Source organism: Notamacropus eugenii, chromosome 1 (genome assembly GCF_028372415.1).
Source record: "Notamacropus eugenii isolate mMacEug1 chromosome 1, mMacEug1.pri_v2, whole genome shotgun sequence".
Classification (NCBI taxonomy): Eukaryota; Metazoa; Chordata; class Mammalia; order Diprotodontia; family Macropodidae; genus Notamacropus; species Notamacropus eugenii.
This window is the reverse complement of record NC_092872.1, coordinates 261,723,865-261,745,454: the sequence shown is the minus strand read 5'-3', so window position 1 is coordinate 261,745,454 and position 21,590 is coordinate 261,723,865. Positions and strand designations below refer to the sequence as shown.

At 37.2% G+C, this 21,590-nt stretch overlaps 1 protein-coding gene across 3 annotated transcripts in view; it reads right to left on the bottom strand.

The window, feature by feature from the left end:
• Positions 1-21,590, bottom strand: part of CTNNA3 (catenin alpha 3) — a 1,968,199-nt gene that overhangs the window by 1,506,659 nt on the left and 439,950 nt on the right. The gene's annotated exons all lie outside the window — the stretch shown is intronic.

Genomic DNA, 21,590 nt, shown 5'->3' with positions numbered 1-21,590 from the left:
GAAATAAGATTTGAACCCAGGACTTTCTGACTCCAAATCCAACACTCCACCTCCTAGATCTACCTGCCTAATAATTTCCTCACAAGAATTTTTACAGGCAGGCAGTCCATTTAAAGCATTTTGTGAACCTTAAGGTTCTAAATACATACAAGCTATTATTATTTAACTCTAAAGACCTAAGTAAATGCTAATCATTATCATCTTGGCAATTTCTCTGTCTCTCTTTACTAAAGACTCTATGTCACGTGGACATTAGAACATTCTGTGTTTACCACAGTATCTCTGTCTTGTCTTCAACAATGAAAAATGCCTGACAGCATTCCAAGGAAATAACATACTTAAAATAATATTCACTCATATTCACCATGAAGGCATAAATAGAGAACTCCCCCAAAAAGATCATATTTGTAAATTGGTGCCTTTAGGAAGAAGTAGTAAGGGAAAAGAGAAATAAAGGTAAGGAAGCTGATAGAAGGGAGGAAAGATTGAGGGAAACAGTGGTCAAAAGTAAAACTTTTTTAAGGAGGAGAATGGAGAAGGGAGAAATAAAAGCATAAATGGGGGGAGAGAAATAGGGTGAAAAGAAAGACACAGATAGTAATCATAACTGTGAATGTGAATGGGATGAACTCTCCCATAAAACAGAGGCAGACAGCAGAATGTATTAAAAACCATAATCCTACAATATGTTGTTTACAATAAATACATGTGGTAAAGAATATATTATGCTTCAGTTGATGTAAAAAAAAGCAAGGACAGTGATCCTAATCTCAGACAAAGCAAAAGCAAAAATAGATCTAATCAAAAGAGATAAGGAAGGAAGTTATATCATGATAAAAGGCATCATAGACTATAAAGTAATATAATTACTAAACGTATATGCACCAAATGATATAGCATCCAGATTCTTAAAGAAGAGGTTAAGAGAGTTAAAAGAGACAGCAAAACTATACTAGTGGGGGAGCTCAACCTCCCCCTCTATGAATTTGATAAATCTAACCTCAAATTAAATAAGAAATAAGTTAAGAATACAAATAGACTTTTAGAAAAGGTAGATATGAAAGATCTCTGGAGAAAACTGAATGAGGATATAAAGGAATATATCTTTTTCTCAGTGGTACATGGCACATACACAAAAATCAGCCATGTACTAGGGCATAAAATCCCCACAATCCAGTGCAAAAAGGCAGGGATAGTCAATACATCCTTTTCAGATCATGACGCAATAAAAATTATATATAATAAAAGATAGATCAAAAATTGATTGGAAACTAAATAATCTAATCATAAGATTGAGTGGGTCAAACAACAAATCATAGAAATAATCAAAACCTTCATTTAGGAGAATGGAAATAATGAGACAACTAACCAAAACTTATGGAATACAGCAAAAATGATTCTCAGGGGAATTTTTATATCATTGAATGTTTACATAAATAAAATAGAGAAAGAGGATACCAATGAATTAGGCATGCAACTGAACAAGTTAGAAAAGGAACAAATTAACAATTTGTTAATTAACAATTAAATACCAAATTAGAAATACTGAAAACTGAAGGTAACATTAATACCATTGATATTAAGAAAACTATTGAACTAATAAATAAAACTAAGAGTTGGTTTTATGAAAAAAATATTAAAATAGATAAAATTTTGGTCAATTTGATTTTTAAAAAAAAAGAAAGAAGAAAACCAAATTCCCAATATCAAAACTGAAAAGGGTGAACTCACCTCCAATGAAGAGAAAATTAAAACAATAATTAGAAATTCCTTTGCCTAATGGTATGCCCACAAAGTTGACAATCTAAATGAAATGGATGAATATTTTAAAAATATAAATAGCCCAGATTAACAGAAGAGGAACTAAAATACTTACATAACCCCATCTCAGAAAGAGAAAATGAATCCAATAAACTCCCTAGGGAAAAATGTCCAAGGCTAAATGAATTTACAAGAGAATTCTATCAAACATTTAAAGAATAGTTAATTCCAATACTATATTGACTATTTGAGGAAATTTGTGGACTTCTACCAAATTCTTTATATGATACAAATACAGGAAGACCCAAAGCAGAGATAGAAAATTAAAGGCCAGTTTCCTTAATGAATATAGATGCAAAAATTTTAAATAAGATAATAGCAAAAAGATTACAAAAACTTACCCTGAGAATAATACACTACGATCAAGTAGAATTTATACCAGGAAGACAGGGTTGGTCCAATATTAGGAAAACTATCAGCATTATTGATCATATCAACAGCAAAACTAACAGAAACCATATCAATAGATTCAGGAAAAGCTTTTGACAAAATACAACACCCATTCCTGTTAAAAACATTGGAGGGCATAGGAATAAATGGAGCCTTCATTAAATTAATAAGTAGAATCTATCTAAAATCATCAGCAAGCATTATATGTAATGGAGATAAGCTAGATGCATTTCCAATAAGATCAGGATGGAAGAAGAATGTCTATTATCACCACTGTTATTCAATATGGTACTAGAAATGCTGGCTTGAGCAATAAGAGAAGAAAAAGAAATAGAAGGAATTAGAAGAGGCAAAGAAGAAACTAAGCTATCACTATTTCCAGATGATATGATGATATCTTTGGAAAATAAAGTAAGAAACTATTTGAAATAATAAACAACTTTGGCAAAGTTTCAGGTTAAAAAATAAACCCACATAAATCATCTGCATTTCTATATATTACTAATAAACCCCAACAGCAAAAGACAGAAAAGAGAAATCCCATTTAAAGTTAAGGTAGATACTATAAAATATTTGGAAATCTACCTGCCAAAACAAGCTCAGGGACTATATGAACACAATTACAAAACACTTTTCACACAAATAAAGTCATATCTAAGTAACTGGGGAAAAAAAAACATCAGTTGATCATAGGTAGGCTGAGCTAATATAATAAAATGACAATTCTACCTAAATTAATTTACTGAGCTAGAAAAAATATCAAAATTCATCTGGAATAACAAAAGATCCAGAATATCCAGGCAATTAATGAAAAGGAATGCTAGGGAAGGTGGCCTAGCCCTACCAGATTTCAAATTGTTTATAGTATCAGCCTTTATACCTAAATCATGTACCCATTTAGACTTTTTTCTGGTGTATGGTGTCAGGCATTGGTCCATGCCCAATTTCTACCACACTATTATCCAGTTTTCCCAGAAATTTTTGTCAAACAATGAGTTTTTATCCCAGAAATTGGTCCTTGGGTTTATCAAACAATAGAATGTTATAATTCATTGACTACTGTGTCTTGTGTACCTAACCTATTCCACTGATCTACTCCTCTATTTCTTAGCCAGTACCAAGTGGTTTTGATGATTACTCCTTTGAAATCTGGTAGAAATAAATGACTCTCTGGAAAAAAAAATCTCTGAAGAAAAATACTACTTTTATGTTTGTTATGCATTATTAACATTTTGTCCACCGATTTTTTGTAAAGTCCAATCAACAAAACAATAAATCAGGCCCTGATTTATAGCACTTGCTGATTTCTGAGGTGTAAATGTTCACATTGAAAATTTAACAATAGGCTCTCCCAGTCAGTATGAGCTGGCTCTGGCATATCCCTGCATATAGACAAGCAACTATGTTACAAATAAGAAAATCATCACATTCCTAGAACAAATGAGCCAGCTGATACTCAGAAAGGTTATATGACTTGCTCAAATTTACTCAGCAAATATGTTTCATCAGTTTCCATTATTAATCAGGGTCACAAGTTAATTGCCTTTTTACAGAAAGGCAATTCTAGAGTCCCCACTTGTTAATGTTTCCTTCTAAAGTTGCAGTGATAATTAGTTTCACCATACAACCTGAGAGTTGGGAGAGACCTTAAGGAACACCTAGTCCAATCTCCCACACACCATCTATCCCCTCTATAACAGCCCTGAGAAGTGGTCACCTCACCGGGGCTAGAAGACTCTGAACGGCAGGGAACTTCTATCTCCCAAGGTGGTGCATTGCACTCCCTTTCTAATTTTTTTTTTTAATTTATGGAATAAAACAAGCATGTCCGTAACGTAGTATGATAAAAAAAAAAAAAGATGATTTCACATGAAACTATTATGTACAATTTGCTATTTCTTTTAAATATATAATAAACATATCATGTAAATGTTTTTCTTTCCTCTCACCCTTCCCCCACCCCAACGCACACACCCTACAAATAGCCATTCCATTCTCAGATGGCTGTTAGGAAATTCCTCCTTCCAGCAAATGTAATTTGTCCTTTTACAACCCCATTGGGTTCAGTCCCCATTGCTCCTGGTTCTGCCTTTTGTGGCCAAGCAGGAAATAGCTAGTCCTTTTTCCAAATGAGAGTCCCCCAAATACTTGAAGGCATCTCTCTTCCTGCCTTCAATATTCTCCTCCTTCAGCCGAATATCCCCAGTTCCATCATCCAAGCCTCCTAGAGCACAATCTCCAGGTCTTTCACCTCCTTGGTCACCATTCTCTGGATGCACTCAAGCTTATCAATATCCTTCCTAAAGTGTGGTATACAGAATTGAATCCACCTGACAGCACTGGCCTTCTTTACTTTTCATATGATCACACAATCATCTATTTGATTTTGATCAAGGTATTTCTGTTCTTTAGGTCTCAATGTTTTTATTCATAGAATGAAATGGATGAGATTTCCTTTACAGTCTCTTCTATCTTTAACTCCTATAACTCTATGAATTAACATCGTCACTTCCCTCCCTCCCTCTTTCCTTCCTTTACAAAGTATTATTGAATACTTCCCACTTGCCTATACCATGTAAGGTATTTGTGGAAGACTGAAAAAAATCTTAAAAGCTAAGATGCAATCTCTGTTACCAAAAAGCTTACAATTTAGTTACAGACATTTGAAAAAAGCACATTAAGCAGTCAAGTATTGAAGAAAGGTGGAATAGGCTGGCAATGATTTGGAAATCAATCTCCAGTCCTTTATTCCAGAGGTGGCCATGAAGTTAGCAATCAATTTCTTGAAACAGAGCACAAGAAAAAAGGAGGTAAAGTAAACCCAAGTAGGTTTTGCATTTATCAAGTAATACCTTAATCAGGGAGTGGAATCTGCAGCTTTGAGATCACATGTGACCCTGGAGGTCCTCAAGTGCGGCCCTTTAACTGAATCCAAATTTCACAGAATAAGTCCCATTAATAGGAAGATTTGATCTTTAAAACTCGGACTCACTCAAAAGACCACCCTCAAAGACCTAGAAAGTCAACTGTGGCCTCAAGGCCACAGGTTCCCACCCCTGCCTTAAACTGTAAAAGCTTTAGAGGAGCAATTAGTTTTGTGTCTTCTTAACATGATGGCACATTGGAATGACAGCTGTCTTTGTCCTACAGTTGTGCAGAATAGGGAAGGCTTTCTAATCAAGAGAGGCTTCTTCCTTGATGTAAGGTGAGACATCTGCAGAGAAAAGGAAAACCATGTATACTGGATGCTGAGGCACTGGGGTGAGGGGAGCCACAAGTTATTAAAGAGTATCTGGCAATGTGTAAAATGGATATCTTCTAAAGAGAAACCTCTTTTTCTCTATTAGCACTGTTCTTTTAAATAAAATTAAGTTCATTTTGGATTGAATCTCTGTGTTCCCTTACACTCTTATGAAATCCTGACTCCCCTAAATATAATCAGTGCCAAAATGACTAGTTCTGGATTGGTGGAAGACCATGAAGGAAATCTTGGAGTCAGGACTGAGGATGTGATATTCATGCCAGACAATGAGAGGACACAACTGACTAGGAAAGGAACAGTCTTCATGTTATTTCCCCCATTAGATTATGAGCCCCTTTAGCAGGGACTATACTTCACCTTCCCTGGCATCCCCAGTGGTTAACACTGTGCCTAGTTTTATAGCAGTCACTTAATAAATACTTAATGACTTACTGACTAATGAGTAACAGAAGATGAGATTCTAACCTGGAAACTGGAGTTCTTTGAATACCAGCCAGAAAAATGTGGACTTTATCTTAAAAGGGATCCATGGGAAGTCATGGGAGCTTTGGAAGTAAAGAAGTACCATGATAAAAATAGGTATGCTTAATTCAGATCTGGTCTCAGACACTTAGTAGCTGTGTGACCCCAGGCAAGTCACCTAATCCTATTTGTCTCAGGTACCTCTTCTGTAAAATGAGCTAGAAAAGGAAACAAACTGCTCCAGAAACTTTGCCAAGAAAACACCAAATGGGGTCATAAACAGTTGTATATGACTGAAACAGCCCAACAATTCTTAGTAGCAAGAATATGAGATTTGATAGAATATGAGCTCCTCACGGGCAGGCAATATATCATTGTTGTCTTTATATCCTCAAAACCTATCATAGTGGCCGGCACATAGTAGTATCAAATGACTAATTGATTTGTAGTTAGAGGGTCTTGGATCAAATCCGGGCTCTCTTATACTTGGCTCTTGCATGATCCCATAAAAGCCACTTCCCCTCTCTGAAGCTCAGTTTTCTCATCTGGAAAATAAAGGGAATTAACTAAATGGTCTCTCATATCCTTTAAAGATCTAAAGCCTATGATCTTACAAGATTATCAGGCATCAGAGTCTAAGATGAATTAGGCTAATGATGGGAGGGAGAGATTGGAGGCATAAATATCTGTGAAGCGACTGGTAAAACCCCAGTATGAAGTAAGCGCCTTGAGGACAGGGATTATATTATTTTCCACCATTTTATCCTTAGGACCTTGCACTTAGGAGGCAAATGAATGACTAGTAAACTGAGATACACAGATGATGGTGGAGACTAGAGAAGAAACCATGAGAATACCAAAGAAGGGAAAATGACAATGTGAAAGAAGAGGTAAATGACAAGACTTAGCAACTAATCAGATTTAAGGGATCCAGAACAAGGAAGAGTTCAGTTATTCTCCTGTGTCACTATGGAGAAAGGTCCATGAACTAGAGAAATTGGAACCTGGGGTGGAGGCATTAGTTTATTAATTTTATTGGCTAATTTTATTCGTTAATTTCATTTAATTTTATTGTCATAACTCAGTCTTTCAATGAGGTGGGTTTTCTTAACTAGGTGTGAGATAAAAAAAATGGTATTTAATAGATGCCAAACAGTACAGAAGACATTTACCTTAATACCTTAAAATTGCTGCATGGTTGTAAATAATTAATGTTCATATTATTCAACACTATCCATTATTATAGAAAGAGAATTCATTATTAAAACATCTATGTCAGTTGGGAACATAAGTTGAATTCCAGTTGTGCATATTTTAAAGTTCTCTGATGAGTTGCTTCTTCTTGTGGCTGTTTTTCTCATCACTTGCCTTTTTTAACATTCCTTTCATTTCCATTCTAAAGGACACATCATTCACTTTCCTATTATAGCTAACAACCTGGATTCCTACTGAACTTTAAGATTTATAAGGCACTTTCCTCAGAACAACCCTAGGAGGTAAGTAGCAGAAATACTATCATTCCCATTTTATAGATGAAGAAACAGATTCATAGGGGCTGACTCCCCCAAACATATGTGAAAGGAATCCCCATAACAACCTGAAAAAATGATCAACCAAGCACTACACCATGTCCTGAGGCAGTTCATTTCTCTGTTGGGTAGCTCTGTTTTTCAAAAGGTTTTGCTGACATCGAGGCTAAATAAACCCATTGTTCCTACTTGTGTCCTCTAGGTCCAAACAGATATTCTCCATGACAGCCTAACAAATATTTGTCCATTGCCATCCTTCCAACAGGTCAACAACCATTTATTAACTACCTACTATGGGACAGAACTATCCTGGGCCCTGGGATATAAAGAAAGGCAAAAACCAAGAAGAATCTAACGTCCCCCAAAATATCTCTCCTCTCAGGAAGCTCACAGTCTAATGGGAGAGATAATATGGAAACAAATGTGTTCAAAGAAAAGACATAGGGGAAACATCCTATTTTCCAGATTGATATATGATAAGTGATTCATAAATGTGGATCAATTGATTATTAAACATCTCTAGTTCCTTTCGTCATGGACTTAAGGTCTTTCACCAACTGACTGCCTTTCTCTAGTCACTCTGCAGACTATCGCCCTTTCTAAACTATGCACTTTGATATTGAAGACCATGCTCCAGGAGTAGTCTGAAGGCTGAGTACCATGGGGTTAGCACATTCTTGTTCCTATAAGCTAGGCTTTCCTAATTCAGCAGAAGATCTCATTAGCCATCTTGGTGGCCACTTCTAACTACAGACTCATATTGAGCTTGCAATCCACTAAAAGCCTCCCATTTCCACATCCCTCCACCTCACCCCTGGACAACCTATAGTTGAAAACATCCTCTACTTGGGGATCAAGTGACAGTTTTCTGAGCCATAGTCTTGACAGAGCCCTACTAAATTTCATCTGCTTATATTACTTCTAATACCCTAGCCTGTCACAGAATTTTGGGATAAACACCAAGACCAAAGAATCAAACCCAGGTCTCCTCAATTTCAAATTAAGTACTGTTTCCTCTATAGCATAACTCCATTAAACATTTTTATAGCTCACATCCTGTGCTTTTAGAAAGAATCATAGTTTCAGAGAAGTTGAACAAGTATGGACTGTGAGTGAAATAAGGTTTAGATGTTTCATCAATTAGAATAAGAAATAAACACAATAATTTACAAGCAATCAATAAAAGAATGCATTTTCACTTATTTTAATGAATGTTTTGTGGCAATTTAACATATGCTAACAAATATGACGAGAGGCAGCCTGAAACAGTAGCTAGAAGGGTAATCTGCAAGTCAGGAACACCTGAGTTCTCTCTCTGTCTCATATTGACTGGGCAATCCTAGGCAAGTCCTTTAACCTCTCAGTGCCCTAACCAAGACTATCAAATACAGAAAAGATACCAATATTCATTGGTAGAGGGAGTTACCTCTCATTTGGTCCTATACAATAATGAAAACAGGAAGGAAGGAAGGAAGGGAGGGAGGGAGGGAGGGAGGGAGGGAGGGAAGGAGAGAGGGAGGAAGGAAAGAAGGAAGGAATGAAGGAAGGAAAGGAAAGGCAAAAGGAAGGAAGGGAGTCAGGGAGAAAGACCTGGCTTTGGATCTGTGTGACATTGTTCAAGTCACAACCTCATGGGGCCAAAGTTTCCTTCTCTATAAAAATGAAAAAAAAAACTGGCCCAGGATTCCGAGATCAAGTATTTAAAGAGGGCAGAATATTCAGAGGCTGTCAGTTTACAAATGAGGAAACTGAGGCTCTGAAAAGTTTAGTGACTTGGCCAGTGTCAGAGGAAGAATTTGCTCTTCATACACTGGAGTCTCTTCTATCACCACACCTATCCTCCTACTAAAAGAGTCTGTGGAACCAGCTAATAAAGTAATGCCAGGCAAGCAACTCTCTAAAATGATGAGTTACAGAGGAGTTGCTAATCTGCATCTGTGAAGGGAGTTCGCGCAGTGGAAAAGACTAAAACAAAGATGACATGATGAGCTTAAGAGACCTGCAGGTGGATGCCAGCTTGTGCTATCAGGTGCTGTCTAAAAGGAGGTATGGATTTGGAATGAAGATGGGATGTGTTTAATAGGAACAATCTGAGAGAGAAGAACATCCCAAGGCGTGAAGAGGCTTGTTTTCTCCAGAGATAATAAAAAATGTGGAAGATTACATATGTTTGTCTTATGTTTGTCTGGCAGACATTAGAGAAAGAAAAAATAAAATTCAAAAGTACTTAATGTCTATAATGGGATTCCTGAATCCTTTTCCCTCTTCCTTTCAATTCTGTAGCTTTCTTGCTCCCAGGATTCATCTTTCTAGCATCTGCCTGTGTGCAGAATTCCAAAGGCAGGAGCTTTCATTTTCAAATATATCAAAATATACATGGAAGCCTACCGGTGATTATACTTTTAAATTGGGTTTTTAACGGGTCATACATTAAATGGCCTCATTTCATGATGCAGCAGTCATTCCTTAGGGGACAAGGAAGAGGATGCTACATCAGCTCACCCAGTCAAGTTGTAAGACCAGGAGAAGGATCTCATTTGCATTCCACCCGAAATGTTCTCTGGGGAAGAACTGTTTTGATGGAAGAGAAAACCATCTCCCCAGATATTACCTGGTGCTCTCCAAGGGCAGAGACTTTCCCAAGACCGTAAGCCATACATCACACCAGTGACGTCTAGCACCTTACCATTCAACCTCAGCAGATTCATTAACTTAGCCACTCATGGTGGAGTAATATTTCTCAGTAGGTTACACAAATTAACTCCATGCTTTTAACTGGGGATGTCTGTTGCTGCAAAGAGCAAGTCTCAGGACTTGGGGACAAAAAGGAAAGGAGAGATTGGGAAACAAGTAAAATCCTGACAGTTAGTGGTTTTGAGAATGATATGATTAGGGAATTTTAAAATGAGACATCTCAGACATCAGCTAGTTCAATTGCATTTAGAAGAGGCTGCCTGTTTAGAAGGAAGAGGATTAGCCTTGGACATAAGAGATATGAGTTCAAATCTAGACACTGAAACTTAGTACTTACGTGACCAAAGGCAATCTCTCTGAGCCTCCATCTCCTTATCTGTGAAATGGGTATAATAATAGGAGTCAATGTGCTGTATCTGGAAAACCATAGGGTTTATATAGGAGAACCTGAATGAAAACTTTGACTGTTCCAGGTTACCTTCTATGAAAGGAACTCATGGTGTGGGAACTTCCTCAAAAGGTGCAGATTGGCAGCTCCTGGCATCTTAGAGTTGCCTGAATTTGACAAGTCACTACCCCCTGTCTAGGACTCAGGTTCCCCACTGTATACCTTAGGTAATCTCTAAGGTCCCTTCTAATTCTAAATCCTACTTGCACTGCCTACCTCACAGTGTTGTGAGGAAAGAGCTTTATAAACTTGAAAATCCTATGTAAAAGGAAAAATGTAAATAGAAGCAAGGGAGGCTATTCCCCAATTGATGAGTATTCCCTCAATTTCTAATTCTTTGCCACCACAGAAAGAGATATTGTAAATATTTTTGTATGTATGAGGTCTTTTCATATTTCTTTTATCTCTTTGAGGTACAGACCTTTGAGGTAGTGGTTTTGCTAGATCAAAAAGTAGGCACAGCTTTATACCCTCTGAGCATGGTTCCAAATTTTTCTCTAGAATGGTTGAACCAATTTATAACTGTACCAACAGTGCATTAATGTACTGATTTTCCCTCATCCCCTCCGGCATTTATCATTTCTGATAAGTATATTGGTGCCCAAAGTTGTTTTAATTTGCATTTATCCAATTGATATTGATTTAGAGCATTTTTTCATATGACTATAGCAAGCTTTAATTTCTTCCTCTCAAAACTGCCTATTCATATCCTTTGATCATTTATCAATTAGAGAATGGTTTTTATTGATATTTTTTTAGATCATTCCAACAAAGTCAACTCAAACCCATGCCCTCTGTCTATGTAGGTTCCTTCCAACTGGCCTAAAAATTATGAAGTTCTTAGAAGTTACAGGTATTGTCTTTCTGTATAGGATGTAAATACAGTAGAACCTTGAGTAACCTGGTTTATGTATGCTTCACTGGAGGAGAAAATTTTTTTTATAAAATTTGTCTTGCAGGATGAACAAAAATTTGCAGTATGAACAACAAAATTTTGTTGAAAAACATCACCCAAATAAGACTGTAGCAATGAGAGCCATGAATATTTTTTAATGATCATGCAATGTCACATTTCTGTGACAGTCTGAAATAATGTCAAAAATAAATGTCATTAAATTCCTAGTCAGAAACAAAAGTAGAGAAAACATCAGTGAGTCAAAACATGAAAGTGATTCCAGAAATGAAAAATAATGAAGGCAGTAGTGTGAGTCTTACTTATAGTGAAAGTAGTTTAAGAGAAAACATTCCCAACATTGAAATCTCTGATGTTCTCGCATAAGGAGATTCTCTTTCCAAGCAATGATCCTTCCTCCTCCTCCTTCCTCTCATCTCCCCTCACACTAGCCACAACTTTTCTCAAAGGTAAAGTGCAGGTTAATTTATTTTATTTTTGGTTTATATTGTGTACTAATCATTGCTATTGCATTTCAGGCACATTAGGGACAAAAAACGTGTTTTAAATTATAAATAATTATTTTTATATGAATATTTTTGAGGATATGGTACTGATCATCTGACTTCACATTATTTGCTACAGGAATATTAGCTTTGCAATATGAACAAATTACATGAAGAACAGAATCTTGGGAAGAATTAAATTTGGAAACCAAGGTTCTACTGAAGTTTAATTTTATTGTCTTTTATGATTATTCTTTCATATTTACTTTTTTTAGGATTCTCCTGAGTCTTGTGTTCGAATATAGAATTTTACTTTCAGCTCTGGTCTTTTCATCAGGAAAGACTGAAAGTTCTCTCTTTCATTAAATGGCCATCTCCCCACCAAAATATGCTCAGTCTTGTTGAGTAAGTTATTCTTGGCTGCAGCTTTAATTTCTTTGCCTTCCAGGCCATCCTATTCCAAACTCTCCACTCTAATGTTGAAAATGCTAAATCTTCAGTGATCCTAACTTGTGGTTCCACATTATTTAAATGGTTTCATTCTAGCTGCTTGAAGTATTTTCTCCTTGACCAGGGAGTTCTGTAATTTGGCTAAAATATTTCTGGGAATGTTTATTTTGGGATCTTTTTCAGGAGGTGATTACTGCATTCTTTCCATTTTTATTTTATCTTCTGGATCTGAGATATCAAGGTAGTGTTCCTTTATGATTTCTTGAAATATGATATTTGGGTTCTTTTTTTAATCATGGCTTTCAAGTAGTTCAATAATTCTAAAATTATCTGTCCTTGTCCTATTTTCTAGGTCAGATGTTTTTCCAACAAAATATTTCACATTTTCTTTTATTTTTCATTCTTTTGGCTTTGTTTTTATTTTTTATATCTTGTGGATTCATTAGCTTCCATTTGCTCTAATTTTTAAGGAATTATTCTAATAATAATTAGAATCTAAAAGTTCTAATTTTTAAGGAATTATTTTCTTCAGTGAGCTTTTGTATATCTTTTCCCATCTGGCCAAGGTGTTCTTTTCTTCAGTATTTTTGTACCTCTTTTTCCAAGCTGGCAGCTGTCTTTTCATAATTTTCTGCCTTTGCTCTCATTTCATGATTTAATTTTTCTTCTACACTATTATTTGATTTTGGAAATCATTTTTAGCTCTTCCAAGAATTCTTGTTGAGCTTGTGTCCAATTCATATTTTTCTTTGATGTTTTGCTTATATTTGTTTTGATTTTATTATCCTTTTCTGAGTTTGTATCTTCATCTTTTCTGTTACCATAGTAGCTTTTTAGGAGATTTTTTTTCCTTGCTCCTTTTTTCTACCCTATTTCTTGATTTTGAACTGTATGTTAAGCTTGGGCTCTGTTCCTAATTGGGGAAGAGTGGAGCACTATCCCAAGCTTTAGACTTTTTCTCACTGCTATTTTCAGAGCTAGTTCTGGGGGATTGGAAATTTTTGGTGCTTCCAAAGTGCTGTGACCTAGATGTAATCATTGCTTTCCTTATCTGCACTTCGGTCCTCAACCAGAGAAGGTTTCTTTGTGGTTGAAATCAATACTATACCTCAAGATGCCTGCTCCCTTATGACCAAAAGCAGCACTGCTCCTCAAGTTCCCTCTTCCCTCTTGACTACAAAATGGTAACAATAATAGCTCTTATTGTATAGGGTTATTATGAAGATAAAATAAAAAGGCAAATTTTAAAATCCAATATAAATTCTAGATATTAATAAATATGAGTTACTCAATTTATGAGTCACTGTGGCACAATGATTAGAGCTCTGACTTCTAACCCTGACCGAAAAATCATGGCTGTGCACAAGTCACTTAATCTTTCAATGTGCTAAAGTTCCTCTATAAGACTCTGAGACAAGCTGATGATCTTCACTGGTGGGTGGAGTTTCCATACTGATACAGTTTCCTATACTGATGAAATTGAGTACACATACATGATTACTCATAGATTAAGAACATAGAGCTCAGAAAGCTTAAATGATTTTTCCAAGGATATTTTGTAAATTAGTTGAAAAGACTTAGAAGGAAAATTGGTCATGTGGGATTTTCAGACCAATGATCTGGACTTCTATGACTAATCAATAAAAATCAACCAACTAGTCATTTTACCTGGATTTACTTGGTAAATTCTTGGTTTTTAACCAAAAAAAAAAAAAACCTTTGGGAGTTTTCATTTAATTTACTCATTTACTTGTTTTTCTGTTTTTTGTTTTGTATGGATGCAGTGCCTGAGATTTTAAATACAGAATGATTCAATTCAAAAAGCATTTATGTGCTTTCTATATGGATGGCACTGGGGATATGAAGGGAGAAAAAACAGCATCTGAACTCAATAAGATTATATTCTACTGGGGAATTTTGTTTTGGATTTTGACCAGATGTGTGATTTCATCAGTGAGTGGAATTCCCAGTGTAGCGACTCTTTCCACCAACATAGATTAACAACTCATGTACAATTTACAATCTTAGTTGCCTGAGTCAACTAATTGAGAAGTTGAGTAACTTCTAAGCTTCTTCGGAAACTATCTTTTCCAAAATTACCAATGTTCTCTAAATGCCAAACCTAATGATCTTTCTTAAATATTCATCTTCTGAACCTCTGTAGGCAACTTCTGACACTGTTGATCACTCCTTCCATCCAAACACTCTCTCTTCTCTAGTTTTTAATGATATTGCCCTCTCCTACTTCTCACCTTAGAAGCAGGCAGATCCAGATTTAATTATTACCACTGACACACTGGCTGGTCTAGAGTTGACTGCTCCTTTACAAGTTCTGTTGCAAGATCTTAATCTATGTCATGCCTATTAAGAGTGAGTGTCCCAGTATGACTGCCATGTGTTAAATTCACTTTTTCTTCTCTGTTACCTCACATGGTGATCTTCATTGCCTTTTCAGTTGTGTCTGATTCTTTTGGACCTCCATTTGGGTTTGTTTGGTTTTTTTTTTGGCAAAGATACTGGAGTAGTTTGCCATTTCCTTCTCCAGTTAATTTTACAGATGAGGAAACTGAGGCAAATAGTGTCACATGACTTGCCCAAGGTCACACAGCTAGTGTGAGACCCAGATGAGTCTTCCTGACTCCAGGTCCAACATTATCCACTATGAGACCATGCTGCTGTGTGTGTACATGTATGTGTGTATGTGTGTGTGTATGTATGCATGTCTAGGAATTATTCATATAGAGGTAATAAGATCACTGTGTGAGATTTTATACATACATATATACATAGACACACACATACATATTTATGCACTCGCACATATATAAACATGCATATACATGTATATACATATGTATATATACATACATATACATACATATATATGAATATACTATCCTCCCTGTCCCCTAATTCTTCCCTCTCCCAGACTCTGCTATGACTGTCAACAAAACCCAGATTGGTACAGAGTCATCCAGTTACCCTGGCCTACGCCCCAGTGCCACCCATCACTTCTCACTCTCACTCACTCCAAAAATGCAACTCATTTTCAAATTTTCTTATTTCAACCTTCCCAACATCTCTCATAAATGTTCTTTCTTCTACATTCACATAAGCATTAGGCTAGTTCAGAGTCTCCTCATCTCTTACCTGGACAATTACAATAACTTCCTATTCATTTTTTTCACTTCACCATTTTCCTTAACAAATGCATCCTCCAATCAGAGGGCAAAGGGATCTTACTAAAGCCTGGGTCTAACCAGGTTACCTTGCTACTCAATACATTTTAGTGCCTCTGTATTTCCTCCAGAATTTAATATAAAATGCTCTATCTGGCAATTACAATCCTTTCCACATTCCTACCTACTTTCATAGCCTCCTTCCATCTTAGTCCCCTCCACAAATGTTACAGACCGGTGAGAGAGACCCTTGTATTTCCTCAAGCATGACTATTCCTCTCCCATCTTGTTGCCTTGTGCCACTTTGTCCCCAGTGTCTGGAATATTCTCCCTCTTCACCTCTGCCTTGTAACCTTCTTTAGCTTCCTTCCTTACTCAGCTCAAATTCCATCTTCTGCAGGAGACCTGACCCACTCCCTTACTCTCAACCCCAGCTGTTAGTCAAGTCAGAAGACATTTATTTATTGATGACGATGCACCAGGCACTGTGTTAATTCTGTCCCTTCTGAGATCGCCTTTACTCTACTCTGGATAAATCTTGTATGTGTCTAGTTATTTACATATTGTCTCCACTATTAAAACAGAAGAGAACATTTTCTCTTTTGTCTTTGTATACCCAGGGCTTAACACATTGTCTGCTACATAGAAAGTGCTTAATAAAGATTTGATGATAAAATGGATAACTATGGTCACACAAGGGTTGGTTACTGTAATAAATAAATAGTAATAAATTCATTGTCATTATCTAATAATATTAATTATCTAATAAAGAGGAAGCTAAGTGGTGCAGTGGATAGAGCACCAGCGCAGAAGAGAGGAGGACCTGAGTTCAAATCTCACCTCAGACACTTGACACTCATTAGCTGTGTGACCTTGGGCAAGTCAGTTAACCCCAACTGCCTCATCCTGGGTCATCTCCAGTCATCCTGAGGAATATCTGGTCACTGGATTCAGAAGGATCTGGAGGAGAAGTGAGGCTGGTGACCTGTTCAGCTCTCTGTCACTCAAAACAAAGTCAAGTGCAAGTCATGTTATCATTTCTCTGATGGCATGATCTTCTTCAGCAACCAAGGATGAACACACACACACACACACACACACACACACACACACACTCTAATAAAACCTAAATCAAGTAGTCTTTCTTCAAATCCACAAACAAAATGTAAGATAAACTCTAAACTCCTCGGTTTGATCCACAAGGCCCTCCTCAATCTGGGTCTGACCTATCTTTCCAGACTTATTTCATAATGGTGCCTTTCATAGGCTATGTGTTCCAGCCACCTGAGACGCTGGCTGTTCTCTATACTCAATATGTCCCAAACTCTTAGGATCCCAGAGCTAGAAGGGTTCTTAGAGGCAATCTCTTCATATTTCCAGATGAGGAAAGTGAGACATCGAGCAGTTAAGTGACTTGTCCAGGAGCACAGACAAGTAGGAGGCAGCAGCTGAGCCAAAGTCTTCCGGACTCCATGTGTAGGATCCTATCCACCATGCCATGGTGTCTGTCTCATGTTTAATTTCCAAGTCATGAAATTCTCCTCTTCCTCTGGCACCATTGTCTATGGGAAAGCTTCCTTGGTCCGCCGATTTTAAGATTTCTCTCACTTGTTAAACTTTTTACCTTACATTTATCTTTGTAATGTTGTATCCATTTATCCAATAAAATGGAAGCTCAGTGAGGTAGTATTTTGTTTCTGTCAATGGACATTCCACATAGACATGCTCAACAGGCACTAAACAAATGTTCATCACTGAACAAATGAGCAGTGAGGCATTGAGGTAGCACTGTGTATGGAAAGTCGGACTTAGAGTAGGGAAGACCTGAATTCAAATCCAGCCTCTTACTAACTATGTGGCTCTAAGCAAGTCACTTAACCTCTGTCTGCTTTAGTTTCTCCATGTGTAAAATGGGAATAATAATGTCATCAACCTCCTAGATTTGTTGTGAGGATAAAATTAGATATTTATAAAGCATTTTGAAAACCTAATAGTGCTATATAAATATTATCATCTTCACTACTACAACTACTACTTCCACTACTGCCACTACCACCACCACCACCATCACTACTACTACTGCCACTACTACTACTGCTACCACTACTTCTGCTCATCATGATTTTCTAGTAAGTTTCTGATTCCTTTACAGATATTTTTATCCTCTTTCAAGGAATGGGGGAAAGATGATAGGGATTGCGCCCATGATTTCATTGGTGTAGAAAACTTCTATATGAGGAAACTCCCTCCACCAGTGCAGCTTGCTATGTTCTCTGCAATTTATAGTCTTAGAGAACCATCCAGAACACTGAGAAGGGAAATGATTTATCCAGAGTCACATAGCTTGTTTGGGGCAAAAGTGGGACTTGAATTTGGGTCTTTCTGGCTCCATGGCTGGCTCTCTTATATTAAAATTAATATTACTAGCTTATATTTTCTTTACATTTTGGGTTCTGTCAAAGACTTTCAATGCATTCTCTCCCTTAACTTTGGTGTACTCCAAAGCAAGGCAAACTGGACTTGGAGATGGAGGAGTTGGGGTTCGTGAAGTTGGGCAGGTCACCTGCCCTCTCTGGGCCTCTCTGGCATTCCTTCCAGCTGTCAGTCTCTGCTCCTATGATTATTCTAGGGCATTCTCTAGCCATACTCATTCATTCCCTGCCTGGAGCTTGCAGTGTCTATGGCTCGGGCCAGATCCAGTTAATATTCCTCAGAGTCTGCCCTCTAAACACTGTGATGATCCAAAGAGCATAGGGGGAGGGGAAGACTCCTGCCTCCCCTTGCAGAAAGGAAACTTGAATTTTAAAAGAAAGCAATCATCCCAACAGACTGAGCTGATTCTTTCTACCATAGCTGCTCTGTTTTATAAAAAGTCAGCCACAAGGTGAAATGGGCAATCGATACTTTTAAGGGGACTCTAAAATTAGGAAAGCTTTTTTCTCCTTAACTGAGACCAGATTCTCATCAGAAATAGCGGTCACCCCATCATTGCCACACACCCAACAAAGCATCCATCTTTGTTCCCTGGTTGGGCACAGGCTGCTGTAGCCATTGTGCTGCCAAGTTAGTGCTATCCTCCCCTATTTCTTTTCTGGCCCCCCATTATTATACTAAAGAGCTGCCAGGGAAGAAGGGAAAGTTAGAAACTACAAAAGTCTCAGTGAGCATTTGCCAGAGCTACTTGCTACAGAAGTTCTATAATCATCCAGGGAGTCAGACGCTGAGAAATCACACTGGGTGGAACCTGAGTGCCATCGAAAAGAGCCAGGGCACAGCAATTCAGAGCTAGAAGGGATGATGATGGAGTCCCTTCCCTGGTCAGAGTCCAGAGTTCCCAAGATAAAGGCTTAGATCTGAAAACCAACTTAGAAGTCATCCAGTCCAACCCTCTCAAAAGACAAAGGAGAAAACTGAGGCTCAGAGAAGTAAAGGCTTAGAATTGCAAGGGACCTTGGAACTCGTCCAGTTCAATACCTTCAAATGACAATGATAGAAATCAAGGCTTAGAGCAGTAAATGGTGGGGGCAGGGAGAATAGAGCAGGGTTGTCCAATCTAACTCTTTTAATTGAAGGAAGAAGAAAATTAATCTCAAAGCAGTCGTGTGATTTTCCCATGATCACACAGACAAAAGTGGCAGATACACAACTCAAACCCTGGTTGTCTGATGTCACATTCAATTCTGCCCATAGCACTACCTTACAGGTGATCCTAACAAATTTAGGAAACAGAAGTTATGAGTTACTATGAACAGAGAACATACTCCTAACCAAGACTATCCCGTCTACTTACTCAAGAGATCCTATTTCATCTGTCTCTTTCTGCTCCCTATTACCATCCTCACTTTATCACTTATTTTTAATCTCTCTCTCTCTCTGTCTACTGGATCATTCCTTACTATTTAAGAATATGCCCATGTTTCTCCCATGAAGAAAAAACCCACTGATCCTTCCCTCCCAAGCTAATTGTTACCTTATATCTCTTCTGCTTTGTGTGGCTAAACTCCTTGAAAAAAAAATCTACAAAATATGCCTTCACTTTCTCTCCTCTCATTCTCATTTTAACCCCTTACAATATAGCTTCCATCCTTATTGTTCCACCAGAACTTCTCTTTTCAAAATTACTAATCATCTCTCACTTGCTAAATCTAGTGATTGTTTTTCCTTTATCCTCAACTTTCCTGCAGCCTCTGACACTGATATCCACCTTCCCCTCCATGATAATCTCTTCTTTCCTGGTTTTTGGAGAATCACTCTCTCCTGGTTTTCCACCTGCCTGATGGATCCTTCTTGGCATCTTTTGATGGATCATTTTCTCAATTACTCTTTAAAAAACCAAAGCTGTCCCACAGGTTTCTGTCCTGGGCCCTTTTCTCTTCTCCCTCTGTACTACTTCACTTTGTGACATCATATCCCATGAATTTCATTACCATCTATCTCTATGCTAATGATTCTCAAACCTACCTATCCTGCTCCAACCTTTCTGTTGACTTCCAAGCTAGCATTTCTGACTGTCTTTCAAACACATCAAGATGTCCAGTAGGCATCTTAAACTCAATATGTCCAAAACAGAACTCATTATCTTTCCCCCTAAACTCTTCTTCCTTCTGTCCTTCCCACATGAAATAGTGATTCACCAAGCATGACAGGAGACCCAGGGCAAAGGAATCTCCAAGATGGGTAAGCTGCTGGAAAAGTAGTAGAGGATTGGAGAGTGAGCCAGATAGAGGAACTCAAAGAGGACCATTTACTGAGGAATAAGGGGACATGACATTTTAAGTCAACAAGGCAATGGCAACAAATGGAGTCTTAGCATCAATTAAGCATTGATTAAGTACCTACTGTATTCAAGGCATGGTAAAAAGACAAAGACAAAAACAAAGCAGTACCTAACTTAAGGTATCTTGAAATCTACTGGACACAATCAAGAACTCATCAGCTATAAAACATTTTAAAATATACACTACAAAGGGATGATATAACTCTTTAGGAAAAGAGTGAATAATACTCCTATTCATTTTTTTGTATTATTTTTATTGGTAATTGAAATCAGACTGGCTGGGAAACAGCAGAATTATCTCATTAGTGCCAGTCAGGTTACCTAGTAGATAGAGTACTGGACCTGGCATCATGAAGACCTGAATTTAAATCCTATTTCATACTTACTAGCTGTTTGACCCTGGAAAAGTCAATTAACCCTGTTTGCCTCAGTTTCTTCATTTGTAAAATGAGGAGAGTAATAACACCTCTTTCACAGGGTTGTCATGAGGATCAAAAAGTGCTTTTTCTTTTGGTTATTATTTCCATTCACTGACCAAGCATCAATTTCCTCATCTACAAAATCAAAAAGTTAAGACTAGATAAAATTTATGATGGCACAATTCATTATCTTTGCAATATTTCTCATATCTCTCCCTCTCTCTCTATTCACTCAGCATCTGCTCCAGTTAAGCTTAAATATAAGTGGAGGCAAAATTGAAGAAATTAATTAACCAAAACAGAATATCACAGAAATCAGAGTCAAACTAGCTCTTTAAGGGGAAGACTACAGTAGTGAAGTTGGAATACCAAGGCAATAATCGATATAACTTAGAACTAATGACCTCCACATTTATCTTCAGTTTGGATTTTTCCAAACAGAAGCCTGGCTTGTCAACATTCATTTCCTGATGCCCACTTGGCCATAGTTTTGAATCCAACCTACAGAAATGGAATACTTAATTCACATAAAGATGTTCTCCAGATATTATTAATAAGCCGAGAAACCTAACAACACACATAATATCTCTGCCAATGCAAAGGTAGGTGGATATATGAGACAGAACATATTGACATGCTTTGAAGTCATACTTTTTAACCCTAAGGTCAGAAAAAAGCTGTCATAGATGTCTCTAATATCATCTCTGTCACTCTCTTCATACACATACGTACACACACAACATATAGATATATGTGACTTT